We start from the raw sequence: 19,138 nt of genomic DNA on the forward strand, positions 1-19,138 counted from the left end.
TTTCACTTGCGTCGGCAAAGTGATGAAGTCGAGCTGAAGAGATCTTGCCAAGGTTGACTGGTGTCACACATCTGTCTACCTCAAACCTAGCTAAGTGGTGCAAACTGCCGACCCATTGTTGCCACTGCAGAGACAGAGCTTCCGGCATGATATCATCCCATGCATGCTTTGTTCTGCTTAGCTCTTGCAGGATGTGCTTCACTGGCAAGATCAGAGGGGATAAAATCCCAAGTGGGTCATATATAGTGCTTACCATCAAAAGCAGTCCTCTCCTTGTGAGTGGTTTGCTATCAACCAAAACTCTGAATTTCAGCGTGTCAGACTCCACGCACCACTGAACCCCTAAAGCTCTTTCAATAGGAAGGCAGTCCCTTTCAAGATCGAGCTCCTTGACTTCTTTGGCCCTGTCATCCTCAGGTATAGATGCAAGCACCGCTCTGCTGTTGGAAATCCACTTAGTGAACTTGAAACCTCCTGCAGCCCACAAAGCCCTGAGGTCCCGAATCATTGAGATTGCCTGCTCTTCAGTGCCAACAGATTTCAGGCAATCATCCACATAAAAGTTCCTTAGAACAGTGTTCGTGTCCTCAGCATACCTTTGCAGCGCGTAGCATGCACAGCTTGGTGAAGAAGTTGCACCGAACAAGTGAACTACCATTCTGTATTTCTTGAGGCCTTTACCAAGATCTCCCTGTGGACACCACAAGAATCTCAACAGATCAGCACCTTCAGCAGGAACCCTAACTTGATGACATATGCCTTCAATATCAGACATGAAGGCAACTGGCTCCTGCCTGAACCTCATCAAAACACCTATGAGGGAATTGGTTAAGTCTGGCCCCTGCAACAGCTGTGAGTTCAGTGACATGCCTTGATACGTGGATGCACAGTCAAATACTACTCTCAACTTGTGCTTGGTTGGGTGGTAGACCCCATGATGTGGGAGATACCATATTCTGCTACCACTTTTACAAGTTTCTGCCACGGGAACTTCTTCAGCATAGCCCCTTTCCAGTGTCTCTGTCATAAACTTTGTGTACTCTTGATGAAACTCACTGTCTCTTAACAGCCTCCGTTTCAGGCCTTCTGCATTTCCAAACAACACGGTTGTTTGGAAATGCAGCCCCCTTACTCTTTAAAGGAAGGCCAATGAAGTAGTGACCGTGAATCTGCTTCACTGACAGTGACACAGACACCATAAATTGTCTGTTTCTGGCTGACATTTCCATTTTCTTGGACAACTCATGCTCAGGGAAGTCATACTTCATTTGCTGCTGCGAGAGCTCCTCTAGCTTCGTCACTGATATCCTGTTCACCATCACCGGTGGCCACTCAACAGCTCCTTGAGCAATACCCTCTTCTCTTAGCAGAGGTCCAATAATCGTCCAGCCTAGTGCAGTTTTTACAGCATATGGGCCGTTGCCCTCACTGTTGATAACCTTCCAGGGCTCAAGCGCCTTTGGTACATTCGTCCCTATTAACATACCAATTTTTCCATCAATCCGCTTGAGCTGAATCTCCAAATAAAGCCATCTGTCCACATCACTCTGTTGTGGAATGTTCTTCTTTGTTACTGGAATCTAGCCTATGTGAAAACCTGGGGAATCTTCAAAAAGTTGTCCTCATCCAAACCACTGACCTCGAGACCCGTAACACCATGAGTACTGATTGTTGCTTCTTTTCCCATGGTGCGGAGCAGAATGTTGGACCTTTTTCCTGTGACGTGTAAATCCCTCATCAACTCGTCTGTACAAAAGGTTCCAGTGCTTCCTGGGTCTAAGAACGCGTATGATTCAACTGTTGTGTTGCTCCTCGAACATCTGACCTTCACAGGCACAATTGAAAGTGCACAGACTGCTTCGCCAGCCCCGGTACAACTGCATGTTTCACTGCCTGCTGCTGGAGAAAAACTTGCTGCTGGTTCCATGATACTTTTACCGTCACTATCAGGAGAAGAGTACTGCTCCTTATGCAGAATGGTGGGATGTTTCTGAGTTTCTGAGTCTCACACGTGTGTCTTTGCTGGCAGCCTTTGCTCAGATGCCCCTGTGACAGGCAACCAAAACACAAGCTCTTTGATTTGAGGAAATCAAGCCTTTCTCTGTGCGGCTTTTGCTTGAGGAGTCTGCTGGTACTGAGGTTATGTCCTCCCTTATGACAGAAAAGACACTGTCTTCCACCTGTAGAGCCAACACTTTCCCTTTCCCTCTTTGTCTGCTCCACATTGTTTGACACAGGTGCCGTATTAGTAGCAAAGATGCTTTCCCTCTCCTTGAATTTCAGAGCATTCTCTTTGCATACCTTTGCTTTGCCCTTGTCTCTTGACAAAGTGGTGTCCTGAATGTTACCAAACAATGGGTGAGAAGCGATCTTTGCCTGCTTCTCTACAAAACTAACCAGATCAGCGAATCTAGCTCTCATTGAAGTGCGTTCTTGAATGTCATAGGCACCTTTCCCTTAATTTAAAAGGAAGCTTGGAGGTGACTGGAGATGACTCATCTCCAAGGAAGCTTGGAGATGACTGTTCTCATATTAGTAGGGCTATCCATCTCCTCAATGTACTCCATGCTGTCTACTGTGTTACAGCAACTAGTGAGGAACATAGCAAACTCCGTCAGTGCATCACCATCCCCTGGCTTGATTACAGGCCATTTTAGAGGTCTTTCATTGTAGGCTGAGGCAATAGTATATTCATCCCCAAAATGCTTGCGCAGAAGCCTTTTGACTTCAGCGTAGCCCCTGTCAGGATGCATGTGCGAACAGCTACGAACAAGAACCTTGGGTCTCCCTTTGGTGAACTGCTCCAGGAAGCGCAACCTATCTCTATTGCTGTCTGTCCTTTCCTCAATCCCATGCTCGAATGCTTTCATAAAAAACCCAAACTCCAGTGGATCCCCACTGAATACTGGAACATCCAAAGGAGGGAGAGTGGATGCTTTCTTTTGTTTTACTAGGAGCTCTGTAATCTCGTTTTGTCGCTTCATGACATTCAACAAGTCTTTAACATCAGCCATCCTGCCGTGACTAGTAATAGACTGGCTATTATCCTTCTTATTCAATGGATGAGGAAGCCTGCTACTCCTTTCTAAGCACTACATTACTTCCGACTCACATTTTCGACAAACATCTTCATGTTCTGGCTGAACGAAACCAAAACTGGCCCAAATATTTTGGCCCGGAGCTCTTTGGCAGGCAGCCATTTTGTTGACCAAGTCAGCAGAAGTGTTATGGGCTGGCTCCTTCACAGTCAGCACCTCAAGCTTTGCGCTAGCTGCAGCAATAGCTGTTTGCAACTCCCATTCCTCCCTTTTCACCTTAAGAACGGCTTCTTGTCTGTCAATCTCCATCTTTTGCTTTAAGGCTTCCGCACGCGCATTGCTGAAACACTGTCTGCTGGCTCAAGTTCAGCATCAATCATTCTTGCTTCATCTACTTGCATTTCCACTCTTTTTAACCATCTCTCAACTTTCGCCACAAAACTTCTCAAATAGCTAGCCTTTGGCTCATACCACTGTGTCTGATCATGAAGAAGTTCTGACCCAGTCAAGTGATTTTTAACTGCATCGTTGTTTTCACAAAACTCAATATACATTTTTGAGAAGTCAGTGGCAAATTTAACAGACACTTCCTCAAAATTGCCATCATCTTCCATAAGCTCCTCAATCTCTTTTATCTTTCTAGTAAGATAACCCAACTTGGTTTTCCTTGTCACTTTAAGATGCTGAAGCTTTTCTTCTTGTGCTTTGAAGGTTGGCTTAGAAACTCTTTTTTTCCTGCTGCTCCATATTAATTGCGCTGCCATAAACCTTTCAATGCAATTAATCCTTTACACAGGCCATGTACCACTTAACCATACAGGAATTTTCACAAACCTTAAAGCAGGCACAGCCTCTTACTTTTCAGATGCGGGGTTTTCTTACTGCCGAAAGGATCCGGAAGACTGAAGCGGCATCTTCTTTCACGTCCACCAAGGCAATGCACGTTTCCCCGTTTTCCCTTACCGCACCGCGGGCCAATTAACTCCGTGCGCTGGTGACGTGTACGTAATCCTCTCACTTTCGGAGCAGTTTTCTGACTAATATAGCGGCAACCTTCGGTCCTTCTTTGCCACTTCTGCAGGACGTAAAGTTTCTGACTTGTGCTCTTCGTTGAATTGCTTGTACGCCTTCCGTTAGCAAAAACGAGGCAAAGAAAAAAAGGGGCAAAACATTTATTCTCCATACAAACCGAAAGGTACAAAACAAGTGCCTCTGGTGAGAGCTCCGTTTACATTCCCTTTAATGTTATTACATTAAAGCGGCGACGGTCAGAAAACTGTTGCTCCACGTCCTGCTTGCTTACCTAACCTTTAACCCACACCCCTCCGCATGCGGGCAAAATACACACCCCCTTTACGACATCTATCAACACTTTGCAACAACAACAACAGACTACCAAAGCAGGATTAATTTATGGAGCACAGCATATTACATTATAACATAAAATGATCAAGATTATAATAGAAACTTAAAGATCATGACAAATAGTTAAATATGGCATGATGTAACTGAGTAAAACATTGGCCTGGACAATCTAAGCTCCAACAAGTATTAACAAATTTATTATAAAAAAACATTTGTCATTCTTCTTGGGGAACTTAAAGAAACAGTAAAACATTTTCCCATCGTAAAGAAAACTCTCTTAAAATATGGACAATAACAAAACTGCTAAATTCTTTCCAGAATCTCTGTGTAGATAAACAGTACCAAAAAAGATGTGTCACAGTTTCTGGATGATCCCCACAGAAAGTACAATTAGGATTTATGTCTCTTTTAAATTTTACCATGTAGTGACTGGCTGGATACCATTTATGTAGAATTTTAAATGAGACTTCCTTCACCTTATTTACAATCAAATATTTATGGGGGATCATCCAGACTGTCTTCCACTTGATATCTGGAACATATCGGTTCCTGTAAGATATTATATACGATATCTTCTTGGAATAAACTACGTATTCTCTTATTGCTGTTAGCAAGTTCCTGTGAAAAGCAGATTTTTCCTACTGCTGACTCAGCTGGATCAGGGAGAGTGACTAAGGTAGATATTAAGCTGTCAGTTTTTTTTATAAGTCCCCGAGGGTATGGCACCAAGCACCATTGAGAATTCCTGAACACTGATTGGAAAATTATATAGTGCAATAAAGTCGTCGTAAGTAAGTAGTTGTCCCTCTTTGCGTGGTGACTTTCTTTCACTGCATCCGCCTGCACGGAGCTATGTCACTACCCGATCCGTACCGGAAACCCGATCGGTACCATGCATGTGCAAAAGGCCACTACTTCCACTCGAAGCATTTTACGATGGTTACGGGTCAGAGTATCTGTTAAGATGTTAAGAATAATGAGTATCTCTTAAAATGTTTGCAATAATGAAACATTTCATATTAATATAGACAAAAACAAAGAATAAAAATATATATTTAAGGCTCAGGATTCCCCGATCCATACCGCGCATGTGCAGATGCTTTCTTATTCTTCTGTTTTATTTAGTGGGCAGTTTACTCCCCAATTTACGAGGATACCGCCACCTGCTGACCGAGCGCATGAACCCTATTGTAAACCGAACTAGCGTCATTACAAACGGGTGTTAAATTTGATTTAGTGATAGTCGAGTGTGTTTATGCTTGTCTGTGTGGAGAGTATTGTTGGAATAGTGATGATGATGTCCGCTATCACTGTCAGTAAACACTTAATCTGGCTGATGAATCTTCATGTGACATATTACTAAGTCAGTATTATTAAGTCTGTAATTAGGCGCCATTCTTCTTATTTTACGTCACTGTTGTTCAATCGAGGGAAAGCTCTCTGTCGAGGAGAAAAGCGTGAATTTGTTTGTATATGGTTTATCCATTGTTTAAATGTCCCGGGCAGTCGAAAAGGTGACAGAGCTGTTGAGAAATGCTAGGAGCTAACTCGGTGGTACCGATCGGGTTTCCGGTACGGATCGGGTAGTGACAAGCTAGATGCGCAAAGCTGATCTGGAGATTCAGTCCTGTAAGGTGTTACACTACGGAATTAATGTTTTCTTTGAAGAATATCCTGGTGAGTCTCACAGTTGCAGATTAAGTTGTGATTCACACAACTTTTCTGAGTATAAAACCAGTCAGGATACAATGTTTGTCGTAGAAGCTGCTAACGATAGACTCTGTGCACGAGAACCTGCGTGCGCTAGTACTGCTTGCCACGTGTTCCCAGAATCCTTTGCGGTTTTACCCCAGAATGAAGTCACATTTTCAATCTCAAAGCCAGATGTTTCCCCGTTATGTCGATATCAGTGCACACATAAACAGCATGTCAACAAACTGTGAAAAAAAGCCATAGGATATAAAAAAATACATGAATGATTGCTGGTAAGGGTCTCTATATGTTAATATTTACAAAGGGTATGTTGTGACTTATCTTCACAATTACAGTGGTCACTCGCTATAACGCGGTTCACCGTTGCAGCCTCGCTGTTTCGCGGATCCTTTTAGTGCAATTTTGCATGCTTTTTTTTTGTTTTAAGCGCATCGTGTTCTGCATCCCGATCGGCTGTAGATCATTGTCGATCTCCTCCGTGCCGTGCCGTGCTCTCCTGTACAGTACAGAATCGCTACATCGATCACTAGCAGTGTGACTCTGAAGTGCTATACTGTATGTTTGTAAGTTTTCTCCCCAACAAACAACAATGTCAACGAAACATTTTGCACCGTCAAAGGCACCTGCACCCAAAGGGCAGAGGAAGATACTAACCATCGCACAAAAAGTTGGACTTCTGGACATGCTAAAGGAAGGTAGAAGTTACTGTATTTTTTTTTTTTTACCATACCGCGCACTGGATTATAAGGTGCATTAAGCTTAAATTAAGCAATTAAGCTTTAAGTTAAATTCATTAGTTCTAAAATCTGTCATTATTATTTATAGAAAAACAAATATACTGTATGTTTATTTCTCAAATAAATGTTTGGGATTGAAAACAGGTTTTCATCTTTGGTTTCATTCTATAATGGACTTTGAGAGTGTTTAAACAAGAGAGAAAAGTGTGAAACTGTTCATGCCTGTCTGAGAAAAGTGTGTAAAGTATGCAGTGAGGGGTTTTATAGCCTTAAAACATCTAAAATAATTGTAAAAAATAAAGCTGGCTACTTCGCAGATTTCATCTATTGCTGGTTATTTTTAGAACATAACACCCGCGATAAACGAGGGAACTCTATATACAAATACTGAGAAATTTCAATCCTTTCTTCCTTTGTTCTTAGGCGCGAGGGAAAAATATATCGACAAGTTGATGAAAATCATCTACAGATATATTCGGTAAATGCCCAAGACATCTTGAGAAATGTAAATCGCCGCTTGATTCGTCCATTTGGTTGGCTTTTTTTGGAAAACCCGACCGTAAACAAGACGCGAATATCACACTGGAAACAAAGCACCCTTCAGGAGTTTCCCCACTCGAAGTAGCATATCGTTAGCTTCATAGCATAATTGCCTAAGTCATTGACTTAGTCAAATGACTTAGGCAATTATGCTATGAAGCTAACGATATGCTAAAGTGCACATAGTCTATTCCTTAGTTTCCTTAGCTATGTTAGCCTGTGGAAAGTATGCTAGCGTACCCACATGTGCTCTCTGGGCTAATGCGCTTACATGTGAGGTTTTTAGCTAACACACCACATGAGACACTTTTCATGCTTCATGATTTGCAGTGAAATGTATGTTTGTCGTTGATAGATTGTTATTGGCAAATAAGAACTGTATCGATGTGTGATGACGAAAAGGGATAACAGTAGAGAAACACGTGTTTTATTTTACAAGTGAAGTGATTGCTCTGCACGTTGTGTGCAGGCTGTTTTTTTTTTTTATGTGGTAGAAGTCTGCTGCAAGGCCCAAGCGGTGCCATCTAAGGACTGGATGCCACTGGAGATGCCTACAAAGGAAGCTCTCAATCTGAAAGCCACCTGCTTCCTTGGAGGGTGGTAGGATACAACGATTTGCAATGTTTTTTCAATAGGATCTCAGGACGCTTTATGGTGCTACTTTTTTTCTTTTTGGGTCAGACCTGATTCCACTTAACACAAAAACTGATGCATCTAAAAGCAAAACTGTGACTAAAGACAATCCAAATAACTTTGAACACTTACCAAACACTGAATACTAAGTGCACTGAACTGAAATGGACAGCATACCTGATACATTTATGGACACTTGAAGTGATATATTGGACATTGTTGAAGATTACATGTTTGAAATGATTTAAATGTTTTGTTCATGTCTATGTTTTTGGACCATTTAAATGTTTAATACACTCAAATCACATTTTTCCTTTAAGTTGTTGTCAGTGTCTCATTCCGAGTTTTCTTCTTTAAGTTGAGTTACCACTGCCAGTTTCCTTACGATCCTAACTGAACCCAACAAGAGTAGATTCTCAGATATTTGTTTTGTCTTTCCTTGACTTTGGATGACAGATTACTGTGGATTTGACTGATTTTGACTACTCAGTTAAAAAGGGTGACATACCCATGACAAGAAACCCCAAAACATAAAATTTCTTAGTAAGAATCACTGGTAAAATGTCACAGATGGGAAAATGTTTCATTTAAGGCTGCACACCAAGACTGATGGTTGACATCATGGTGGCTACCTGTGACTGGTCATTAATATTCTTAATATTATTATTAATATAAGTTTCTAACAATTACCAAAGCATCATTTCCATGATAAAGGTGTCCTTTTGGTTCATGAGCAACTAGGGCTGCACGATTTTGCATAAAATGAGAATCACGATTTTTTGGCTTAGAATTGAGATCACGATTCTCTCACGATTTTCTTTTCCAGTATAAATATTTATTGCGCTTATTAACTGCACATCAACTTCGTAACAGTTGAGACTCAACATAAAAACAATAAATAAACATAAAAACAATAAATGTCTCACATTTTGTCGTTGCCGCAAAATGTTGTACTGCTTGAAATTCCGTCTCCACCGTTGCTCGACGCTGCGTGTATAGAGCAGGTAGTGCAACAATAGAAAAATAGTTGCGGGACGGCACTGTGTAGCGTTTGTCTAGGGTGTTGATCATTTTCCTAAATCTCTCGTTTTGCACAGTGTTGATGGGAGCCATATCTTTGGTCAGGTGATAAGTAATAGCCTCCGTAATTTCTTTGTGCCTGCGGGAGTTCGACCGGTATAGGGAAGCGCTGTAAAAGGTTCCCGTTATTGATGTTTGGGTGGTTGACCGGGACGGATTTTCTCCTGTCACTTTCTCGTCATCCCTGACTTGCTCTCCGTTGTTTTTTCCCTGCTAATGTTAGCAGCCAGCTTCTGTATCACGTGGTATAAGGCTCCGCCCTTGTCATTTGTTGAGCAGGAAGAGTGAGCGCTTGTTTTCATGCAGATTACATCCCGGATCAAAATGCGGTACAATCGTCGTAGTCTTTTTTTTTTTTTTTTAATCGTTGTCATTTGGAAATGAGATCGCACATAAGTATGAATTGAGATCGCAATTTTTTAACGATTAATCGTGCAGCCCTATGAGCAACTATCCATTCGTCCATTTATTCTCTTCTGACAAATAGTTTGAGAGAAATGAATTCCCAGGCATGTGTAAATGGTGTGGTTAGTTGGACCAGCAAAGTATTTAAAAATTGACAAAACCAGTAACAGCACCTTGAGTTCTGATTTTGTTTTCACTTCAAGCGTTCCTGTGGTTGAAGATGAACCAAATATAAGGCAAGCAAGAAACACATCAGACAAACATGAGAAAAGAAAATCAAGCCACAACAACAGAAACATCGACATCAGATGGAAAACAGCAGAGCCCGCTCGCTCTGAGCTGCTTTGTTGTCTGTGTCGGTCATGTTGAGGGAAAGCCGCATCATTGATTTTTCTGATTCCCTGCCGTCGACAGCCAATTTAAATTACACACAAGCAGGCTTCTATAGGCAACAAACATCCATATCTACACATGTATGCATTGTATACACAATGTACACACAGACACCGACACACATACACAGACAAACACGTCTCTGTATTCCGACCTGCTGCTGACAGCTGATTGGTGGATTAAACTAGGTGACTAAAAGCGGCGAGGTAATCTTCTCTCATTATTTCAATTACCAGGCTAAACGCGGCAATCAGCTGCATAATGATGGCTGCTGGGCGAGAGAGGGTGAGAGACAGAGGGAAGGAGAGAGAGAGAGAGGAAAGGACGGGGTGAGAGAGGTGGGAGAGGAAGGTAGCAAGAAACAGAAAAAGGATAGAAAATGGAAAAGATATTTGCATTGATCTCAGAGAAAAATACACAGTTTAAGGAAAGCGATAAAAGAAAACAAGAGAGGGCGGGCAAGTGAAGTAGCAGGAGAAGGGAGAAAAGCAAAAGAGAAGACAAAGAGCAAAATATTTGTATTGATTTTGGAAGGGGAAAAGGACATTTGCTCGATGAAGAAAAAAAGAGAGCAGAGAGCAGAAATCAATGGCGGCATTTGCATTGATTTCTTAGTGGGAATTCACGTTTATTTGGAGAAACACGAGGAAAACTAGAAAATAAAGAGAGAGAAGCAGAAATGGAAAGAGAGATGCACAGAGAAAGAGAGAAGATGAAAATATTTGCATTGATTTCTGCAGAAGTGATATTTTTCTGAATGTAATGTTACTTTCTGAAAACAAAGAACAACAGACAGGAAGAGAGGAAGGACTGTGGATGAGGAGGAACACAGGGAGGTGGGCAACAATGGTCAGCAGGAAATAAGAAAGAGGAAAAGAAGAAAAGCAGGTGGGAGAGGTGGAATACTAAGAAGGAAGCAGAGTTGGAAGACAATGAAAAGACATAAGAGGGAAAAAGATGGTGGAAGAAGGCGGGGAAGAGGTGGTTCAATGGAAGGAAAGAATAGGATTGGAATGAAGAAGAGGAGGAGGTGGATTGGAAGATGGAAAAGAAATGTGGAAGAAGAGAACAGAAATGTGAGAAAGACAGGTGAAGAAAAGAATAGATGTCATGGAAGAGTTGTAGCAGGAGGCCAGTAAAAGAACAAAGAGGATGAGGCTGTGGAGTAAAAGAAGAATTAAAAGGATTAAAAGGGGGAAGACTGGAACAAGAGGCAAAAAAAAGAAATGGGAAGGAGAAGAAATAAGGTGGATGAAAAAAGAAAAGGAAGGAAGAAATACCACACATAGGATATGATAGGAAGCAAGACAAGGAGGAAAGGGGTAACAAAAAAGATGAGCACACAGGGGAAAGGGAGAGGAAAGGAAGGTAGAGGGATAAGAAAGATTACTCTACCTACTTTACATATAGGATGAGGAAACTTCAAATGCATCTTTTGACCTTCTTGTCTGACTCATTCAATTGTATCTTACTCATCTCTCTCTTTCTTTGCCTCCCCCACTCCTCCCCTCCCCTTTCTTTTTCTCTCCCTCTTTCTGTTTGATTGACAGGGTGGACAGATGCTGCTCTATAAACAGGTAACCTGATCTACAGAGCCCATCTGGTCACAGCTCTGTTCAATTCACACTTCACACAGACACACACATACACACGCACACATACACACGCAGACATAAAAACATACACTCCCACTCCAATGACTCACATTCACACACAAATGTTGGGGGACATAAAACCACACACACACACACACGCCTGGATACAGACAAATATGGAGTCGCATCAAATAAATATGGAGGAGGACACACACACAGTGACTCACACACAAACACACATATGTGAGTGTGTGTGTGTTTTTTTTTATATGGCCTGACGTTAATAGTGTAGCAGATATCACCTGGGCAGGTCTGAGCGGCAGATGGAGGATTTGTGTCAAGATATTGTGTGTTGTGATGCTGGGCAATGTCCGACCCAGTCAGTAACACAACACATAACCGAAAGAATCAGACGAGTGTGACCTTGGCGTGACCAATGACGGGCTGCTGAAGAGATCAACTGGGCAGAAACAGCTGCCCAGTTGATCTTTGGGCACAGCTTCCTACAGCACGCTATAGGAAGTCTAGGTCTAATGCCTCTTTTCCACTAGCAACTACTTGGCTCAACTCGACTTTCTTCATTACATTTGAGTACCATCTGAATATAGCAAGGTGGCCAAAAGTCCTGCGACATCATTATATGTGACACAAACAAAGCACAACAATGGAGGACATACTTCCTGGATTGTATACTTCCTGCTCCACCAAACACAAAAATGTCTAGGCCTCGTCACTGGATCATGGTGTTGGTTTGTTTGTAGCCATTTCCCTCGTTGCCAGGTTTCACAAGTGGCAGGTTTCATTGTTGTGAATGAGTCGCTCTCATGACTCATCCATGATGTCATTTCTTGGCCAATCGGTGGCATGCATTCTACTGATGCCACATTTTCTAAAAAGGTACCTGGTGGCAGGTACCACCAGCTAATGGAAAACCCTAAAAACTGAGAGGAGTTGAGCTGAATAGCTGCTAGTGGAAAAGAGACATTTGTCTAAACCTGATATTCCAGCTTTATCTGAGCAATGGCACAGAAAGAGCCACAAAAAATTAAAAACAAAGTGAACAAGCAGGATTAAAACAACTATTCCTTTGGTGAAGAAACAATATGCTGGAGAGGAAATGAATTCATAAATCAGTGGACAAAGGGGGTAAAAGTGGCTTGTGTCAACCTGTCAACTTCCCAAATAAAGGCAAATAAAGGTCTGTTTATGGCATCTAGAACCTCAAAGGTTTCACCTCATTCTGCCTCAAAGGTAAAAAAGATTTATTTATGGAATCATCCTTGATCTCGGGACAGCTGGGAAGAAAATGCGAATGTTGTCCAGGAAGTCTAACATGGATGTGGTGGCGTTGATTTCCAGCTCGTCATCTCCGCAGAAGGTGTTTAGAAGAAGTAGCACCTGGTCTATTTCTGATGGGGTGGCTTGTGTTTCTGTAGCGTGAAACTGACTCATGTGGCTATATTTAGGTTTTGTGACTGACATACTGCAACGTTTCCATAGGAGTCGAGGAAAGAGGAGTTTTTTTTATTTTTTGACTTCTCTGTAATCTATTTACAGAGAAACAGATTTTGTATATATTTATATGTGTTCATGGATTTGTCCGTACTGTTGCTGATCAGACTGAGTCCTTCTCACTCCTGTCTGATGGGAGGCAGCCTGTGACACTAATGTCTACCCAGAATGCACGGTGGTGCTTGTAGGCACTGGCAAGTTGCTGCTCATCCTCCCTGTCTGTTGTTGCCACGGAGACCACAGTTTGAGGAAGACACACACACCTGTACAACTGATACTCATGGATTTCTGTGGATTTGATATGACAGTGTGTATGAGTCTATGTTGTTTGTACATGTGTTTCATGTTTTAAGAAAATTTAGTATAATATTAAATTACAGTGTTCGATTTTCCAGATCTTAGTTCTGACTCAAATCAAATGGTTTACTCCAGTGCTTAAATAACTTGATAGACTCAGTGATATACAAAGTCAGTCAAAATCAGAGGCAGGAGGTAGAGTAGGTTGCCTACCAATCAGACGGCAGGTAGATTGATACCCTGGTTACTCCCGTTTGCTTGTCAATATTACTGATCAACACATTCACTCTATAATGTTTCCATGTGTTGGACAAAGCTCTTAGGTACAGGAAAAAAGAGTTTGCATAAATGTGTGTGAATAAGGCTTGTAGTAAATACTGCTCAGAGTGGAAAGGCACTATATCAATACTAGACCATTAAGCAAATCTACTTCACCTGAAGGTGTCCAGGTTTTGTACAAGTATAAGAAAAGGAATCACACTGATATAAATTTAAAAAACACATTCTTAGTAGTTCAGTTCAGTTCAGTGTCTATACTAAAGGTAGGACCACAAAGCATTTGTATCGCTTTTCTGTATTTAGTAACAATAGTTGACCACAGACAGAAACACTACAAAGACGCACAACATAACAACAAATAAACAAAATGACCACAGGAATGTGTGTAAAGCTTTTTGAAAAATGGAAAGCAAGCACAGAGAAAAAAAATATGTGTTCAGGGCCCATTGTCTCATACTTCGCGCATGCTTCCTTTGTGCTAAAATTTCACAAAGCAACTGCCTGTAGCCCTTTACACATAAAATACAAATGGCTAGTAGCTAATTAAGGACTCCAAAAGGCCTTTCCACATGACCCTTTGGAAGTTAATGGCTAAATGTAACCACCTCTCCAGTCATACAATAAGCCAACGCCAGAAGCTAACAGTTAACAGCTAACCAGTAATTACGAACTGGACCCTGAGCTTCACCCCAAAGGACTTATCATGTTGTTTAGCCATTAGCATAAGCTAGCACGCTGCCCTAGTATGGCGCCCAGCTCGCCCTGTGGCGTGCTGGCATTTCAAAGCGGTAATTATTACAAACTGGTTGGCAAATGCTACTTAGCCTCAGCTGGGGGTCAGAGGAATTATGGGAGAATGAGTCCTGAGAGCCAGAAAGGGGCGTGGCCGGCTGGCCACAGAGCATTTTGTTTTGGATAATGATAGATTTTAGCTGCAGGTCACTTTGCTGCACGCTCACCTTTTAACCATTCTCCCCATTTCCTTGCACCTTCATCACCTCCTAAGTTCTCTCCATCGCTACTTCACTCTCTTTTCTTCCCCTCCCTCTTCTCCTCCTTGTTTACCACAAACATTTCCAGTAAACATAATAACAGAGGGCACCAACCTGTTGCTAGGCGACAATTACAGGAACAACAGTGATGCAGGGCAGAGATGACTGAGTGTTTGTGTGTGTGATGATCAACTCACCGCAAAAGCAAGCAAGCAGGCAAACAAACAAATAGAATGAGAAAAAGACCTCATGTTCACTTTGAAGGCAGATAAATGTTCGTAAAGTTTTCTTAAGCAGCTCTGAGTCCCACGGACATGTTTCTCATTATTTCATACATCCTGATTTGATGTTTGGTTTAGTATAGGAGACGTAAAAGATCATAATGAAACTGTAATCAGACATAAACAAATACTCAACAAAAACCAAAGACAAAACAAGCAAATAAATATATAAAATGACAACAAAGACATACAAAAACATCCACAATGAGACTCGAAATGCCACTAAAGAGACACTGAAGAACAATAAAAAACAACTATGAACAGGACCGAAAAGACAAAACAAGAGTAAAAAGTTACAAAGCAAAAGGTAACAACAAGTGAGCAACAAACAAAAGCAAGGAGCAAGCAACAAAATGTGTCCTGCTGAGAGCAGATGAGTCTTTGTAACGGTTTTTTTCAGCATTACTCCAGTCCCTGAAACCCTTGTACAGCCACAGTAAAAAGACAGGACAGCCACTTTTAATTCTAAGTTCTTGGCTATTAGGACTTTTTTTTGTACAAAAAATAAGCCAAAATGGAGAAGTCTAATGTAAAAAGACAAACAAACAAACAAAAAACCAAAAAAACCTCCACACCATGCTTCAATAACTGCTAGAGCCATCTTTAGCAGCAATAATGTAAAATCATCTTTTCAACGATTCCATTCCACTTTTCATTACAACGCCGCTTCAGTTCATTGACTTAATCATCGCTGATGTTTGTTGTACCACAAGTCTAGTGGTTGGTTCAGATGCAACTTTGCAACCCCAAGATATGTTTTAGAGAGAAGAAGCTTTCCCCTGGCAACCATTTCAAACAAGCCACACTTGTTCAGTGTTTTTCTAATCCTGCTGTCATCAAATTTAACATTTAACGTGATAACTGAGGCCGGAAAGCCTGAGATGTGGCTTCTTGTTTTTGCAAAATTGCACTGAGGTCTGACCAAGGGGTGAATTTACTGGCAGGTCCACTCCTGGGAAAATGAAGTTTGGCAGCTGTCTATAAATGTTTTCCAGTTTTGAATAATCTTACAAAAGTATGAAGGACAAAACATTTGGAAAATGGGTTATTAACCTTTTCAGATTGTTCCCACACTGATGGGCAGTAACAACTGCTTCCCTAAGATCATTGCTGTCTTTCCTCCTTGGCATTATGTTAACACAAACCTGAATGTCCAACAACATGCCAAAATGTGCATTATTATAAACGTGGTCACACTTAATCAAGTGCAATTAATCAAGGCTGATTATCAACACCTTACTGCTACTTGCCCCCTTAATGAGACTTTGTTTTTTTTCCACACACTCCTTACATTTTGTCTTATTTTTTGCTAAAGAAATAATTACACAATGCTGCCAATGTTTTATATTTCACCTTAGGTACTGGATTTACAAAATTAAAAATTTTTCCCCTAATTTTCCAAGCTTTTTTAGTTTTTTCTCCGTTTTTTTAGAGAACACAGGAATTTGTGCAGCAATTAATAGACTTCCTGTCATGGATCCTATTTGGGCTGCAATTACTTTCTTTTTCATTACCATTAACTAAAGTTAAAAAGGAAAATAAAGACTTTCACACGGGCCCCAGACATAGAAAACTAAAATTCTGGTTTAAATATTTGAGTCAATGATGAACTACAACAACATGACGCAGCCCAAATATTAACCAGAGTCAATTACAGAGGGTCTTTGGTGTAGAAACAATATCTCTGAGAGGAAATCAATTCATAAATCAGTGGACAAATGAGGTGAAACTGGAGTGTGCCAACCTGTCAACCTCCCACAGACAAATAAAGGTTGGTGAAAAAATAAAAAGATTATGTTAAGTTGAACTGTGCCATCTGGGAGATCAAAGGTTTCAACTCAATCTAGCAGCAGCAGAAGGAATGTGTGTGTATGTGTGTGTGATTGCACTTTCAGAGGGCATGTTGACAGCTTCAGTCTTCATTGTGTGTTCGTGTGTGTGCTGGTGATTAAATGTGTGTGTGTGTGAAGTGTAAGTGTGAGAGTAAGTCGTTCAGTGATCCTTAAAAATCTTCCTCATGTAAATTGATAGTACACTTTCTATATCGTGTGTGTACTCTGTGTGTGTGTGTGTGTGAGGCCTGTGTAAGTTAAGAAGCACCCTCTGTAATCTTTGACCTCTGCCATCAGCTTCAGCCAGATGCTGCCACCCCCCCAGCCTCCTTTCTTTTTGCGAACCCCCCTTTTTGGGCTAATATTGAGTGCTCCACTAATACAAAGAAATACATTGATATTAATATCTTTCTTTCTCTCTCTCTCCTGCACCCCCCCCCCCCCCCCCTCCACACACACACACTGTCATCATTGTATATGTTGTATATTTCATCATTGTATATGTATAACAATGATGATGGTGTGGTGGTGGTGGTGTATCAGAAGTGGGGTACGCAACTTTCATAGAAGTGGCCAACAAACAAAAGCGACTCATTGTCATGAGGGGTGTATTTTAAAGTGAGATAAATGTGTTAACAACCTATGTTGAGGTTAAAGTCAGAGTTAAGAGTTTTCAGTGTCATGAAAGTTGCTCTAGGTTCTTTCCTAAATAAATCACCATGGTAACCTACGCTGAACACATAAATTATTTGGGGTCAGGTTATGTTCAGAGGTTTGATATAAAATTAGCTGGAAGTATAATTCTGTTTTTTACAGAATGATTCAGGTGCAATGTAAATTCTCTACTGGGGCAATACATTTTATATGTGCCACTTGTAAAGCTGTACCTTACCTTACTAGGATCACAAATAAAGCCGTGCTGTATTACAACACTGCAAACATGTTGCTGTATTGGAATTTGCATGCATTCAGCTGGTGATCCAGACGTATGCACATCTTTATACTTCTGCTTTTAAGTCTTTTTTTACACTGCTGGAATTGTAGCTACTGAAACAGAGAGCACACAAAGAATTCCTATTCATTCAGTAAAATTACATTTACTTTGATCTGCCCACTAACTACTATTTCCACATCTCCTTTATTGGGCTCTGTGACAATAGTATTTAATGTTTAAGTGTGTCCAGTTTCAAGTTTCAGAGCTGTAATATGCAGCTGTCATGTAAGTAATAAACTGCAATATTCAATAATTGCTCAGATTAAAATGTTTATTTTACTGCTCTGTGCACTAAATCGCTGAAGTAATGATTTTCTGCAGCATTAAACCCATGTCTTATTTCCAACAGAGCTGCATTTTACTCTTAGATTTTTATGTGTCCTCAATCACATTTTTAGAAAAGGCCATGAGTCATCAGGCCTGCAAAAATACTTGCCAAATTAACATCCACATGGATGACAGGACCAAGTTTTCCCAGTGGAACATTCCTAAAGCCTTACACTGCCCCTCCGGTTTGCCTTCTTCCAATTGTGTATCCTGGTGCCAGATGTTAAAGTGATAAGCGACGTGTGCGCACCCGGCCTGCTACGTTATTTAAAGGGAAACGCAATTCAGACCAGGATACCTTGTTCTATTGCTCTGTAGTCCTCTTTAGATGCTCACATGCTTATTATTGGTGCTTTTGACAGCAGACAGGGGACAGTATGGGGAACCCTGACTAGTCAGCGCTGCCTCACAACAAACTGCGATGCTCTGTGTATTCTCAAAGCCAGCATTAACTTCTGAGCTCCAGAAGAGCATCTTAGGTCGTCATCTGGATCAGACCGCACAGGTCAGTCTTCACTCCCCGTGTGAATCAGTGAGACTTTGTCACCATGATCCTGTCGCTGGTTCACCACTGTTTCTTTCTTGGACCACTTTGGATAGATACTACAGTTTTGGAGATTCTCTGACCTGATCATCTAGCCATCACAGTCTGGCTCATGTAAAAATCACTCAAATCCTTATGCATGCCCATTTTTCCTGCTTCTATCACCAGCTTAGAGGACTTAAGTGTCCACTTGCACCCGAATATATCCCACCCACCAAGAGGAGCTGGAGAGATAATTGGTGTTATTCACTTCACCAGTGGTCATAATGTTATACCTGAATTTCTTTATTATCCTCCTCTTTTGACTCTTGTTCAGCCAACTTCAGTTTTGTTTTGATGGTTATATCCTGTGTGGTTAAAATCATACTGTGTCCCGTATGTATCTAATTCCTATTAATGATGGTGTCAGTAATTGAGACTACTCAAGAAATTTACTTTTCTTTATGAATTTGTCCCATGAACATGTTGAACATTTCCAACAGTGCAGTGCAGCAAGCAGAGTAAATTTCTTGGAGAAATTTAATACTGCAAATTCAAATCAGTAAACTTTTAAAAAGACAGTCAGGGACGTCCCAAATAAA

This window comes from Astatotilapia calliptera, chromosome 19 (genome assembly GCF_964374335.1).
Source record: "Astatotilapia calliptera chromosome 19, fAstCal68.1, whole genome shotgun sequence".
Taxonomy (NCBI): domain Eukaryota; kingdom Metazoa; phylum Chordata; class Actinopteri; order Cichliformes; family Cichlidae; genus Astatotilapia; species Astatotilapia calliptera.